General features: G+C 46.3%; 1 pseudogene; it reads left to right on the top strand.

Annotated features, from left to right (window-relative positions):
• The first annotated feature begins 6,620 nt into the window (after window positions 1–6,620).
• Window positions 6,621–7,960, top strand: LOC123170690 (protein LYK5-like; annotated as a pseudogene).
• The last annotated feature ends 4,447 nt before the right edge of the window (window positions 7,961–12,407 follow it).

The raw sequence follows: 12,407 nt of genomic DNA, 5'->3' as shown, positions 1-12,407 counted from the left end.
CAGTCTCCGGTATTTGGTTCACACGCGCCCCGACATCACCTATGCGGTTGGCCTCGCGAGCCGCTTCATGGAAGCACCAACGTAAGACCACTTCGCCGCTGTGAAGCACATCCTCTGGTACATCGCCGGGACGCTCACGCTCGACTACACTTATCGCCATGGTGACCGCCTAGACCTGGAGGGTTTCAGCGACTCTGACATGGCCGGCGATCTGGACGACATGAAGAGCACTTCTGGAGCAATCTTCTTTCTCGGTGGCAGTCCAATCAGTTGGCAATCACAGAAGCAAAGGGTGGTGGCTCTCTCTTCTTGCGAGGCGGATGGTAATCCCCAAGTGCAGGGAATCATCGTAGCAATTCCCAAAGGTGAAAGTGATAAGTATGGAGTGTCAAACCCACAAGGAGCTAAAGGTAAGATCAATATTCTCTCAAGTCCTATCTGCCACTGATACGACTCTACGTACACCGAACGTTTGCTTCCAACTAGAAACGAGAAACAAAACTACGTTGTGGGTATGAAGAGGATAACTTTGCAGGATATCGGAGAGCGAAAACATAAAAGTAGGTGCTGTTATCATAAAGTTAGAATATATTACTGAATATTATAAATAGCGAGCGTGGAATAATAATGGGTCGGTGTGCGGAATTGTCCTAGGCAATTGTTAACAAGACCGGTAATCACTATTGCAATTTCATGAGGGAGAGGCATAAGCTAACATACTTTCTCTTCTTGGATCATATGCACTTATGATTGGAACTCTAGCAAGCATCCGCAACTACTAAAGATCATTAAGGTAAAACTCAACCATAGCATTAAAGCATCAAGTCCCGTTTATCCCATACGCAACAACCCCCTTACTCGGGTTATGCTTCTGTCACTCAAGCAACCCACTATAAGCGAATCATGAATGTATTGCAACACCCTACAATGGGAATCCATCACGCTTGCGCGACACGGAGGGCACAATAGGACAGCACCAAAATAAAACATACAACTCATACCAATCTAGATCATGAATCAACCCAAAGACAAAGGATATCTACTCAAAACATCATAGGATGGCAACACATCATTGGATCATAATATGTGGCATAAAGCACCATGTTCAAGTAGGGATTACAACGGGGTGCGGGAGAGTGCACCGTGTAAAAGAGATGAGGATGATGATGATGATGATGGTCATGTTGATGAAGACGATCACCGCGGCGATGATTCCCCTCCCGATGGCACTCCGGCGCCACCGAGAGAGAGGAGGAGAGGTTCTCCCCCTTGTGCTTCCTCCTCCATGGCCTCCCCCCTAGATGGGGAGAGGTTCACCCTCTGGTCCTTGGCCTTCATGGTGATGATGGCCCCCTCTGGTAGGGTGCCAGAGAGGGCCTAGATTGATTTCTCGTGGCTACAGAGGCTTGCGGCGGCGAAACTTCCGATCTAGGTTATTTTGTGGAGGTTTCTGTATTTATAGGATTTTTTGGCGTCGGTTTCACGTCAAGGGGGTCTCCGAGTCGTCCACGAGATAGGGGCCCACGCCAGGGGGGTGGGCGCGCCCCCCACCCTCGTGGACAGCCCGGGACTGGGCTCTAGATTAATATGTTAGTCCCAAAAATTATATAAAATACAATATAAATGTATATAAAACATCTAAGATGGATAATATAATAGCATGAATACTTCATAAATTATAGATACGTTGGAGACGTATCAGCATCCCCAAGCTTAATTCCGGCTCGTCCTCGAGTAGGTAAATGGTAAAAGAAATAATTTATGAAGTGTGAATGCTAGCAGGTGCACAAGTTTGATCAATGATAATTTCAATCACCTTTTCTTGCATCATTATATGTCATAACAGTAGCTCATCTCATAAAACTTTTCATGATCAAGTAACAAGCTATTCACATGTTAAAGTATAGATCATAAACTTTCTTGAAAACTAACAAACAGTGCTCTTAGTCATCAAACAATTGCAATTCATCTTATTTTCGGGAAGGGTCTATGTAAGAGCTTTGATTCAGCAAACTCCACATACTCGACTATCATTTAATCTTTCACAATTGCTGACACTCATGTGATATTTATGGGTTCAAAGTTTTAATCGGACACAGAGAAAGATAGGGGCTTATAGTTTCGCCTCCCAACCTTTTACCTCAAGGGTAATGTCAACAATAATAATTTATGAGAACCTACATCCAAGTGATATATATATATCCGGATCGTTCCAACACAAAGTGCTTGCCAAAGGAAAAGGTGTAAAAAGGAAAGGTGATGATCACCACAACTCTTGTATAAGGGTAGAAGATAAAAGTAAAAGACATGCCCTTCGCAGAGGGAAGCAGAGGTTGTTATGTGATTTTAAGGTTGGATGCACAAAATCTTAATGCAAAAGAACGTCACTTTATATTGCCTCTTGTGATAGAGACCTTTATTATGCAGTCCGTCTATTTTATTTGTTCCATATCACAAGTTTGTATAAAGCTTATTTTCTTCGCACTAATAGATCATACATATTTAGAGAGCAATTTTTATTGCATGCATCGATGACAACTTACTTGAAGGATCTTACTCAATCCATAGGTGGGTATGGTGGACTCTCATGGCAAAACTGGTTTAAGGGATGTTTGGAAGCACAAGTAGTATTTCTACTTGGTGCAAAGAATTTGGCTAGCATGAGAGGGAAAGGCAAGCCCAACATGTTGGATGATCCAAGACAGTATAACGTTTCGGATATAGGAAAACATAACTCATTAAGTTGTCTTCCTTGTCCAACATCAACCTTTTAGCATGTCATATTTTAATGAGTGCTCACAATTACAAAAGATGTCCAAGATAGTATATTTATATGTGAAATCTCTCTTCCTTCAATATTCTTTCATGAATTGTTTAAGTGACCAATTCTGCGTTTGCTAACTTTCAATAAGTTTACTACCTATACTTATTATGTGTGAAGTCTTTACTCCCCATGGTATAAGCATATGAAACATTTATAAATTCAGATTTATGATATTCAATCCATTCAACCATTTACTCATAGGATATATGTGAAGCACGTGAGTAAATGACAAACTACTCCAAAAAGATATAAGTGAAGAACACTGAGTAGTCAAATAATTAACTAGCCATGGGAGGATTCTTTTTCATTCAAGATTTCACATCCAATGATTATATTCAAACAACAAGTAAAATTGAAAATACGCTCCAAGCAAAACACATAACATGTGACGAATAAAAATATAGCTCCGAGTAAGGTATACCGATAGTTTTGAAGACGAAAGAGGGGATGCCTTCCAGGGCATCCCCAAGCTTAGGGTCTTTCCGCTCCTTATTCTCCTCATATCGATATCGCACTCAAAGCTTGAAAACGTCAATCACACAAAACTTAACGGAACTTCGTGAGATAGGTTAGTATGATAAAGAGTAAACCATTAACTTTGGTACTGTCAAAGACAAGGTTCATAATTGTTCTCACACAATGCCTACTGTACCATACCATTTCTACAATTTATATTGATAAATATAAGCCATAGAAACTAGAAAACAAGCAAACTATGCAATCAAAACAGAATCTGTCAGAAACAGAACAGTCTGTAATGATCTAAACAGCAACCATACTTCTGCTACTCCAAAAATTATGAGATAAATTGGTGGACGTGAGGAATTTGTCTATTAATCTTCTGCAAAAAGAATCAACTCAAAAGCACTCTTCTGTAAAAAAAAATGGCAGCTAATCCCGTGAGCGCAAAGTTTCTGTTTTTTACAGCAAGATCACATTAACTTTCACCCAAGTCTTCCCAAAGGTCTTACTTGGCACTTTATTGAAACAAAAGCTATAAAACATGATTACTACAGTAGCTTAATCATGAAAACACACAAAAACAGTAAGGGTAGATATTGAGTTGTCTCCCAACAAGCGCTTTTCTTTAATGCCTTCTAGCTAGGCATGACGATTTCAATGATGCTCACATAAAAGATAAGAATTAAAATATAAAGAGAGCATCATGAAGAATATGACTAGCATATTTAAATCTAACCTACTTCCTATGCCTAGGGATTTTTTGAGCACATAATTTATAGGAACAAGAATCAACTAGTATAGGAAGGCAAACAAAGTATAACTTCAAAACTTTAAGCACATAGAGAGGAAACTTGGTATTATTGCAACTCCTACAAGCATATATTCCTCCCTCATAATAATTTTCAGTAGCATCATGAATTAATTCAACAATATAAACATCACATAAAAGCATTCTTTTCATTATCTACAAGCATAGAAATTTTTCTACTCTCCACATAAGCAAAATTCTTCTCATTCGGAATAGTGGGATCACTAATTCCTAAAGTTGACACTTTTCCAAACCCGCTTTAGATGGTAGTATTATTCATACTCCAAAAGATATACGTGAAGTTCATGGAGAATTCTACATTAATATATACTAACCAATATCCAAGCTCAAAATATGTAAGTGAAGTACACGAAGCATTCGATAAAACCATACTCAAAAGATTTAAGTGAAGCACAAAGAGCAATTCTATAAGATCATACTTAAAAGATATAAGTGAAGCACATGAAGTATTCTATAAATCAATGAAGGTCTATCTCATACTAGCATGGTTCTTAAAGGAAAAACAAAAACACAAACGACACAAATCATGTGAACAAAACAAAAACCGAGGTATACCGATATTTGTTAAAGAAGAAAGATGGGATGCCAACCGGGGCATCCCCAAGCTTAGATGCTTGAGTATCCTTTGAAATATTTACTTGGGGTGCCTTGGGCATCCCCAAGCTTGAACTCTTGCCTCTCTTTACTCTTATCATATTTATAGCTCCTCGATCTTTCAACATTTCATCCACACAAAACTTTAACAAAAACTTTGTGAGATCCGTTAGTGTAATAAAGCAAACTACCACTTTAAGGTACTGTAATGAACTCATTCTTTATTTATATTGGTGTTAAACCTACTGTATTCCAACTTCTCTATGGTTCATACCCCCCGATACTAGCCATAGATTCATCAAAATAAGCAAACAATACGCGAAAAACAGAATCTGTCAAAAACAAGACAATCTATAGTAATCTGGAAGTTTAGTAAACTTCTGTAACTGCAAAAATTATGAAATAAATTTGACAATTTGAACAATTTGTACAGAAGTAATGTGAAAAAGGTTTCAGACCCATTTGACCTTCCAGTAAAAAAATGTAAAATCACGCGCTACAGCCAAAGTTTCTGTTTTTTGTTCTGCACATATTAAACAAGCAATCTAATCATCCTAAAACCAAAGCTTGGCACATTATTTTTATAATAAAATGGATATACACAAGGGGATAATTATTTACAGAGAAACTTTCATGAAAAATTCTACATTGTTTCCGTGAGCATGAACACAAGTGCTCAAGGTCGACCCTCACTTCTTCAATACATAACTTTCCAATCACTTCTCTTTTTGAAAAACTTTTTAGGCATGGTAGGCAAGTAATTTTTTTTGTATTTTCATTCTATAATTTTTTTTGTATGTTTCACCCACAACTAAACAGAAACAAAAAGGAAAAACAGAATCTACTTAGTGAAGAAAGCAAACAAGCACACACGAGAATATCAACCCCACGCTATTGCTCTCCGGCAACGGCGCCAGAAAAGAGCTTGATAATCCCCAAGTGCAAGGAATCATCGTAACAATTCCCAAAGGTGGAAGTGATAAGTATGGAGTGTCGAACCCACAAGGAGCTAAAGGTAAGATCAATATTCTCTCAAGTCCTATCTGCCACTGATAAGACTCTACGTACACCAAACGTTTGCTTCCAACTAGAAACGAGAATCAAAACTACGTTGTGGGTATGAAGAGGATAACTTTGCAGGATATCGGAGAGCTAAAACATAAAAGTAGGTGATGTTATCATAAAGTTAAAATATATTACTGAATATTACAAATAGCGAGTGTGGAATAATGATGGGTCGGTGTGCGGAATTGTCCTAGGCAATTGTTAACAAGACCGGTAATCACTATTGCGATTTCATATGAGGGAGAGGCATAAGCTAACATACTTTCTCTTCTTGGATCATATGCACTTATGATTGGAACTCTAGCAAGCATCCGCAACTACTAAAGATCATTAAGGTAAAACCCAAGCATAGCATTAAAGCATCAAGTCTCCTTTATCCCATACGCAACAACCCCCTTACTCGGGTTTATGCTTCTGTCACTCAAGCAACCCACTATAAGTGAATCATGAACGTGTTGCAACACCCTACAATGGGAATCCCTCTCGCTTGCGCGACACGGAGGGCACAATAGGACTGCACCAAAATAAAACATACAACTCATACCAATCTAGATCATCAATCAACCCAAAGACAAAGGATATCTACTCAAAACATCATAGGATGACAACACATTATTGGATCATAATATGTGGCATAAAGCACCATGTTCAAGTAGGGATTACAACGTGGTGCGGGAGATTGGACCGCGTAAAAGAGATGAGGATGGTGATGTTGATGAAGACGATCACCGCGGCGATGACAAAAATACCTGTCTCTGTTCTTCGTCTGAGTTTCAGAGAGTGAAAGGGAGAGAGAGAGAGAGGGGGGAAGGAGGTGCTCCGGCGAGCATCTCCGGCAACATCACCATGCCGCTCTGCTGCGCGTGCCCGTCGGCCGGGGTGAGGTTCCTCGTCACTTACGTCCTCGACTGGGACGACTACGTCCCCGTCATCATGGCTGAACGCTTCCGCGCGCACTACCAGGCCCTGCTTCATGCCAGCGGCATCACCGACGACGCCACCGTTTACCCGTTACATCCACCAGCACCATCATCTGATTTGGTCCCGCCGGTAAGTTCCAGTGAATCCAGCCGGTGGTGGACCGCCTTCGGCGTTGGTGCTGGATGCAGCGCTCTTGCTTTGGGTGCCGTGCTCGTTCTCTTCTTGCTATGGCGTCAGTGCTGGCGGCACGGCGACCAAAACAAGAAGAAGACCACCCCATGGATAGCTCCGGCGAAGGGAGCTTTCATGTGGCCAACGGTGGAGGCAGTGGACGTTCGCGAGGCGGTGTGGTTGGCTGGTTGCTGACCATATGCACGACTACGGGGATCTAGAGAGGTCCACATCAGGTTTCTCGGAGGAACGGCGTATATATCCGGAGCTCGTCGGTCTACCACGCGGTGATCGACGGCGGCGCTGCGGCCGTGAAGCGCGTGCCCGGCAACCATGTGGGCTCTGAGGCCGAGGTGAGCATTCTGGCGCGCCTCAACCACTCGAGCCTCATCCACCTGTCGGGCCTCTGCATGCACGGCGGCAACACGTACATGGTGTTCGAGTTCGCGGAGAACGGCGCGCTCAGCAACTGGCTGCCCGTCCACGGCGGCGAGGTGCTCGGGTGGAGCCAGCGCGTGCAGGTGGCGCTGGACGTGGCAGGTGGGCTCAACTACCTGCACAACTACATCGACCCTCCCTACGTGCACAACAACTTCAAGACCAGCAACATCCTCCTCGACGCGTGCTTCCGCGTGAAGCTCTCAAACTTCGGCCGTCGACGGCGTCCTGTGGATGACCCGCAACGGGGTCGGCACACAGGGTTACCTAGCGCTGGAGTACATGGAGCGCGGGCTGATCGGCCCCCAGCTCGACGTGTTCGTGTTCGGCGTCGTCCTGCTTGAGCTCTTGTCCGGGAAGGAGGCGGCGGTGGCACTGGACGGCGACGACGGCCATGAGAACGACGGGAAGGTGGTGCTGTTTTGGAAGGAAGCGGAACGGCTGGGCCGCCTGGGCGACGGCGACGGCACCAAGGACGACCTGCTCGACAGGGTGACGCGTTCATCGACGGCGGGCTGCACGGGCAGTACAGGTTGGACGTGGTGCTCGCCACGCTCGCGTTGGCGTTGAGGTGCGTGGCCCGGGAGCCCCTGGCGCGGCCGTCCTTGCGTCCACCGAAGCTCCACCAGCTCGGGAACAATAAGTCCACATTATGACACGGCGTGTCACCGTCGGTGTGCTCTTCCCGGCCCACCCAGACGTAGGCATCCTATATATACTTGTATTTCTATCACCATCAAATAAACCACGACACTTGATTCTTCAACGGAAGCAGCTAAGAGCATCTCTAACAGCCGCCCACCGCGCCGCGCGCTAAAAACTACTTTGCCGCAGGCCCATCGTCTGGTTTGGCGCGGCAGGCAGCGCTGGCTCCAGCAGCGCGCAAAAATACAGCGCACGCGACTCTCGCACAAACAATATATGCATTCCAAACACAAGCAAAAAATCGAACACAAACAAAATAAATCAACAATAAATATTTCAATTTCGTTATTACAACTCAAACAAATAGTTTATCGTTCAATACAACAAATAGTTCAATAATACAACAAATAGTTCAACAATCAACATCAAACGCACAAATCATGATGCTCTTTGTCGGCCATTCCAAGCCCACCACTCGTCAATGAGATCCTTCGGAAGATCATCATGCGCTGCGGGACGTCGAATGGCATGATAGGAGGCAACAAAACGGGCCACCTTTTCAGCCCTCCGTCGCACTCGCACGGTATGTCCCAACAACTCATACTGAGAGTAGTCTATATCTTGGCCACGCTTATTCTCGATGATCTTGTAGTGCATAATCACACAAGCGTGCATGATGTACCAAAGCATCTTTTGATCCCAAAATCTAGCCGATCCTCTCACAATAGCAAATTGGGCTTGCAAAGTCCCAAAATCTCTCTCCACATCTTTTCTAGCCGCCGCCTGAGCATTGTGAAAATCAAGATTTTTCTTACCTTCCGGTTTTTTCAACGGCTTCACAAATGTTTGCCACTTTGGGTAGATGCCATCTGCAAGATAGTAGCCATAGTTGTATCTACGGCCATTTGCTACAAACTGCACCGGTGGCAAATCACCATTTGCAATCTTATTCATCAGTGGTGACCGGTTGACTACGTTGATGTCATTCAAAGATCCAGGCATTCCAAAGAAAGCATGCCAAATCCAAGTCTCTTGATTGGCCACCGCTTCAAGGATTATAGTGGAACCTTTTTTTTCGCCGTGGAATTGCCCGTACCATGCCTTGGGACAATTCTTCCAACTCCAATGCATGCAATCTATTGAGCCAAGCATACATGGGAAGCCGCGGGCTTTGTTCATCTCCAATAGCCTTGCGGCGTCTTCAGCATTGGGAGATCTCAAATATTCCTGGCCAAACACTTGGACAATTCCGACTGCGAAGCGCTTGACACACATGATGGCTTGGTTCTCAAACATGGCAAAGTGATCATCAACTAGATCAGCCGGGATACCGTATGCCAACATACGCAAAGCGGCTGTCACATTCTGAAAGGTGATATGCCCGAGCTCTCCGGCGGCATTCCTCCTTTGCTGAAAAAACCGGTCATGGCTCGCTAGTTTCTCTGCAATGCGCCTGAACAACTCGGTGCTCATCCTAAACCGGCGACGAAAGTACGGCCTCGGGTATGTGGGATTCTCCACGAAATAGTGCATCATCAATCTGTTATCGGCATCGATCCTATCCCTCCAAATTTTCTACCGACCCGTAACCGAACCACCGTGCGTCGGTTTTTTATTGATGTGCATAGCTAGGATCATTGCAAGATCCTCCTCCTCTTCCATATCAAACTCTTCTTTGGAAGAATCATACGACGAACTCATCTACAATGTTCAATACTAGGCTATAAAAACTACAATCAACATGCACCAAATTCATGAAGTTTGAGAAATACATACCTTGCGGGCGTTTTGTCGAACACCTTGCGGGCACCGAGCGGCAGTGAGCGCCCGGGCGCTGTTCGTCCGAGGACTGCCGCGCGCGAGGGGCGGCGGTGACTAGAGGGAGACGGGGGAAGCCGCCGCGGCGCGGGGATAGGCCGGGGAAGCGCCGGAACGGTCGCCAGAATAAATGGGGTGGCGCGGGCGGCGGCGGCGCCGCGCCTGGATGGGGTAGGTGGAGTTGCGAGCGAGCGCTCGAGAGTCCAGCACGCGGGAGCGGGCGCAGCAAACAAGCGGCGCGCGATGGCGTTTCGGCCCGCGCGCAGAACTAGATATGCCGCGCGCTCGATTTTTGCGCCTCTGCTGGAGCGGTAGCGCGCGCAAAGAACACTGATTTTTCAGCGCGGCGCTTATATAGCGCGCCTCTTGGAGATGCTCTAATTAACTCGCGCATCTGGGTACGTATTCGCGCCAGTTTAGAGCAACTCCAACGCGCCTATCCATTTCATCCGCGCGTGTCTGTTTGGGTTGCCGTGGATAGAAAAGTTGGCCCAACGCGCCAACCCAAACAGACGCGCATCCGCTTTTCGTCCACCTACCGACCCATTCCGGGCCCAATTTTGGGCCTCATTTGCAACGGCGCAGACATGAGGCGGACGCGCGTGGCGCGCACCTACTCCCCCTGGCCCGCTGGCAATGCGACCGGCATTTCCCTCCAATTTTCAAAAACCTCCCACCCGCTCGTGCTCCCACCCGCTCGCGCTCCCGGCTGCTCGCCATGGACGACGACCTTGATGCCGCCGCCGGCCTCGCCTCCCTCGCCTTGTCCGGCCTCACCCTCTCCCCCTCCGGCAAAGGCAAGCCCCACGCCCCCGCAAGACTGCCGTGCCGCCAAATAAGAAGAAGCAGCTGAGGCCCGAGGAGCGGGCCGGGTAGTCGGCCAAGAGGAAGGGCCGGAGGCACGCGACGAACGCAAGGGATGAAGCAGCGGCCGTCGCCGCCCTCACCGCCACCGCACAGTAGGAGGAAACCAATGCCCAAGTGGAGGCGGCAACGAGGGAGGCCCTGATCTACCTAGGGCTATACCCTGGCAAGCACGGGCTCGTCAACGCCGTTGTGGCCGCGACCAACACGGGCTCGTCTGTATTTTCTCGGACGGTGCTGCCAGAGTCGCCGCGCGCGTCTACCACGCACCCGATTCCCGGCTTCCATGTCTATCCGCAATCCTCCTGACTCTCCGGGGAAGCAAGCCAAGATACTTGAGATGGAGGCGGAGATTCAAAGGAGGAGGCTTGAGATGGAGGCGGAGAAGCAAGACAAGATGCTTGAGATGGAGGCAGAGAAGCAAGCCAAGATGCTCGAGATCGAGGCCGCCAATGCCAAGACCAAGGCGAAAGAAGTGGCGCTCGCGAGCATGATGATAGGGTGGAGATCATGAAGGTGGACCTCAACACCGTGTCGCTGAGAAAGAGGCCATGGTTCGAGAAGATGCAGACCAACATGCTCAAGTTCGACGACGATTGACTATGGTGGCGAGCGCCACCCCTTTTTTTATGCCGACAAGTGTGCTGGCATGACCACGGCCGAGATGGCGTGGTTGAATTCCTGCCCCTTTTTGTGTGCTGGCATGCGTGCCGGCCGCTGGCAAGTGCGCCAGCATGGACCGCGTGGTGGTTTTTTTAAGGCTGGCATTGTGTGCCGACCGCTGGCATGATGTCGACATGATCTTTGGGTGATGACATGACCGTTGGCATGATCTATAGTCGTGGCCTTTCAAATTTATGCGCAGACATGAAATGGGCCGCGGGCATTGAGCGCATGGCCGACCCAACACAAAAACAGGGCGGACGCCGAGCGGATGGCCGACCAAACGGATAAAAAGCGACAAAATCACCGTCCGTTTGGGTCAGCGTGATTGGAGTTGCTCTTACACGCTGATAACTTAACTGTAAGCTTGGTCCACCATCTTGAGTTTGAAAACATAAATATGAGTTGCAGCTCTTTGCTGTGAAAAGGAGCAGGAAAATTAGAGCGAAATGAAAACAATTACTAACGCCACATATGATCGGCATGTGAACAACGAAATTTCTGTACGTGTTCCTTCTGTTGGTCATGACGTTATAAGGTGTGCGCTCTCTTATTGAACTTTTGATATGTTTTTTCTTGCTGATGAGTTGAGATTTTAGAAAAAAAAAAACTGAAAGGCAAAGTAGACAATGGCTCTGTGAAACCTCTCCATGCGCCCGCTAAGAAAATTCGACACATATTAGATTCCGTCCCGCTGAGAAGCACGCAAGTGCGGAAAAAATCAACCTGATTCCGTACTCCGTTTGTTTGAGTCAAAGTGTGTATAGTGTGTTCCGTTGAAAAGCACTCCATATACAACTGAAAGTTATGCGCAGCTGGCCAAGGCAAGAAGCATTGTCACTCATCACGAGAAACACACAATTAATTCAACAGCATCACACCTATAGTGCTGATAATTTACCCAAAGGTTCTGAGCATTGCCCACTCTGTCTCTTTATATATCGAAACCACATGCAACTTTTCTGCAGGTGTTGCTTCTGTTACTCATGGGGTTATGAGGTGTACAATATCATTGAATTTTTGATATGTTTTTCTGTCAACGAGTTGAGATTTTAGAAGAAACCGAAAGTGGATGTGGACAACTGCCACCAAGCTGGCTTGGGCGCACGAAAA

The sequence above is a fragment of the Triticum aestivum genome, chromosome 7D (genome assembly GCF_018294505.1).
Source record: "Triticum aestivum cultivar Chinese Spring chromosome 7D, IWGSC CS RefSeq v2.1, whole genome shotgun sequence".
Classification (NCBI taxonomy): Eukaryota; Viridiplantae; Streptophyta; class Magnoliopsida; order Poales; family Poaceae; genus Triticum; species Triticum aestivum.
Note: the sequence above shows the minus strand (reverse complement) of the source record. Positions and strands in the feature narration are given on the sequence as shown.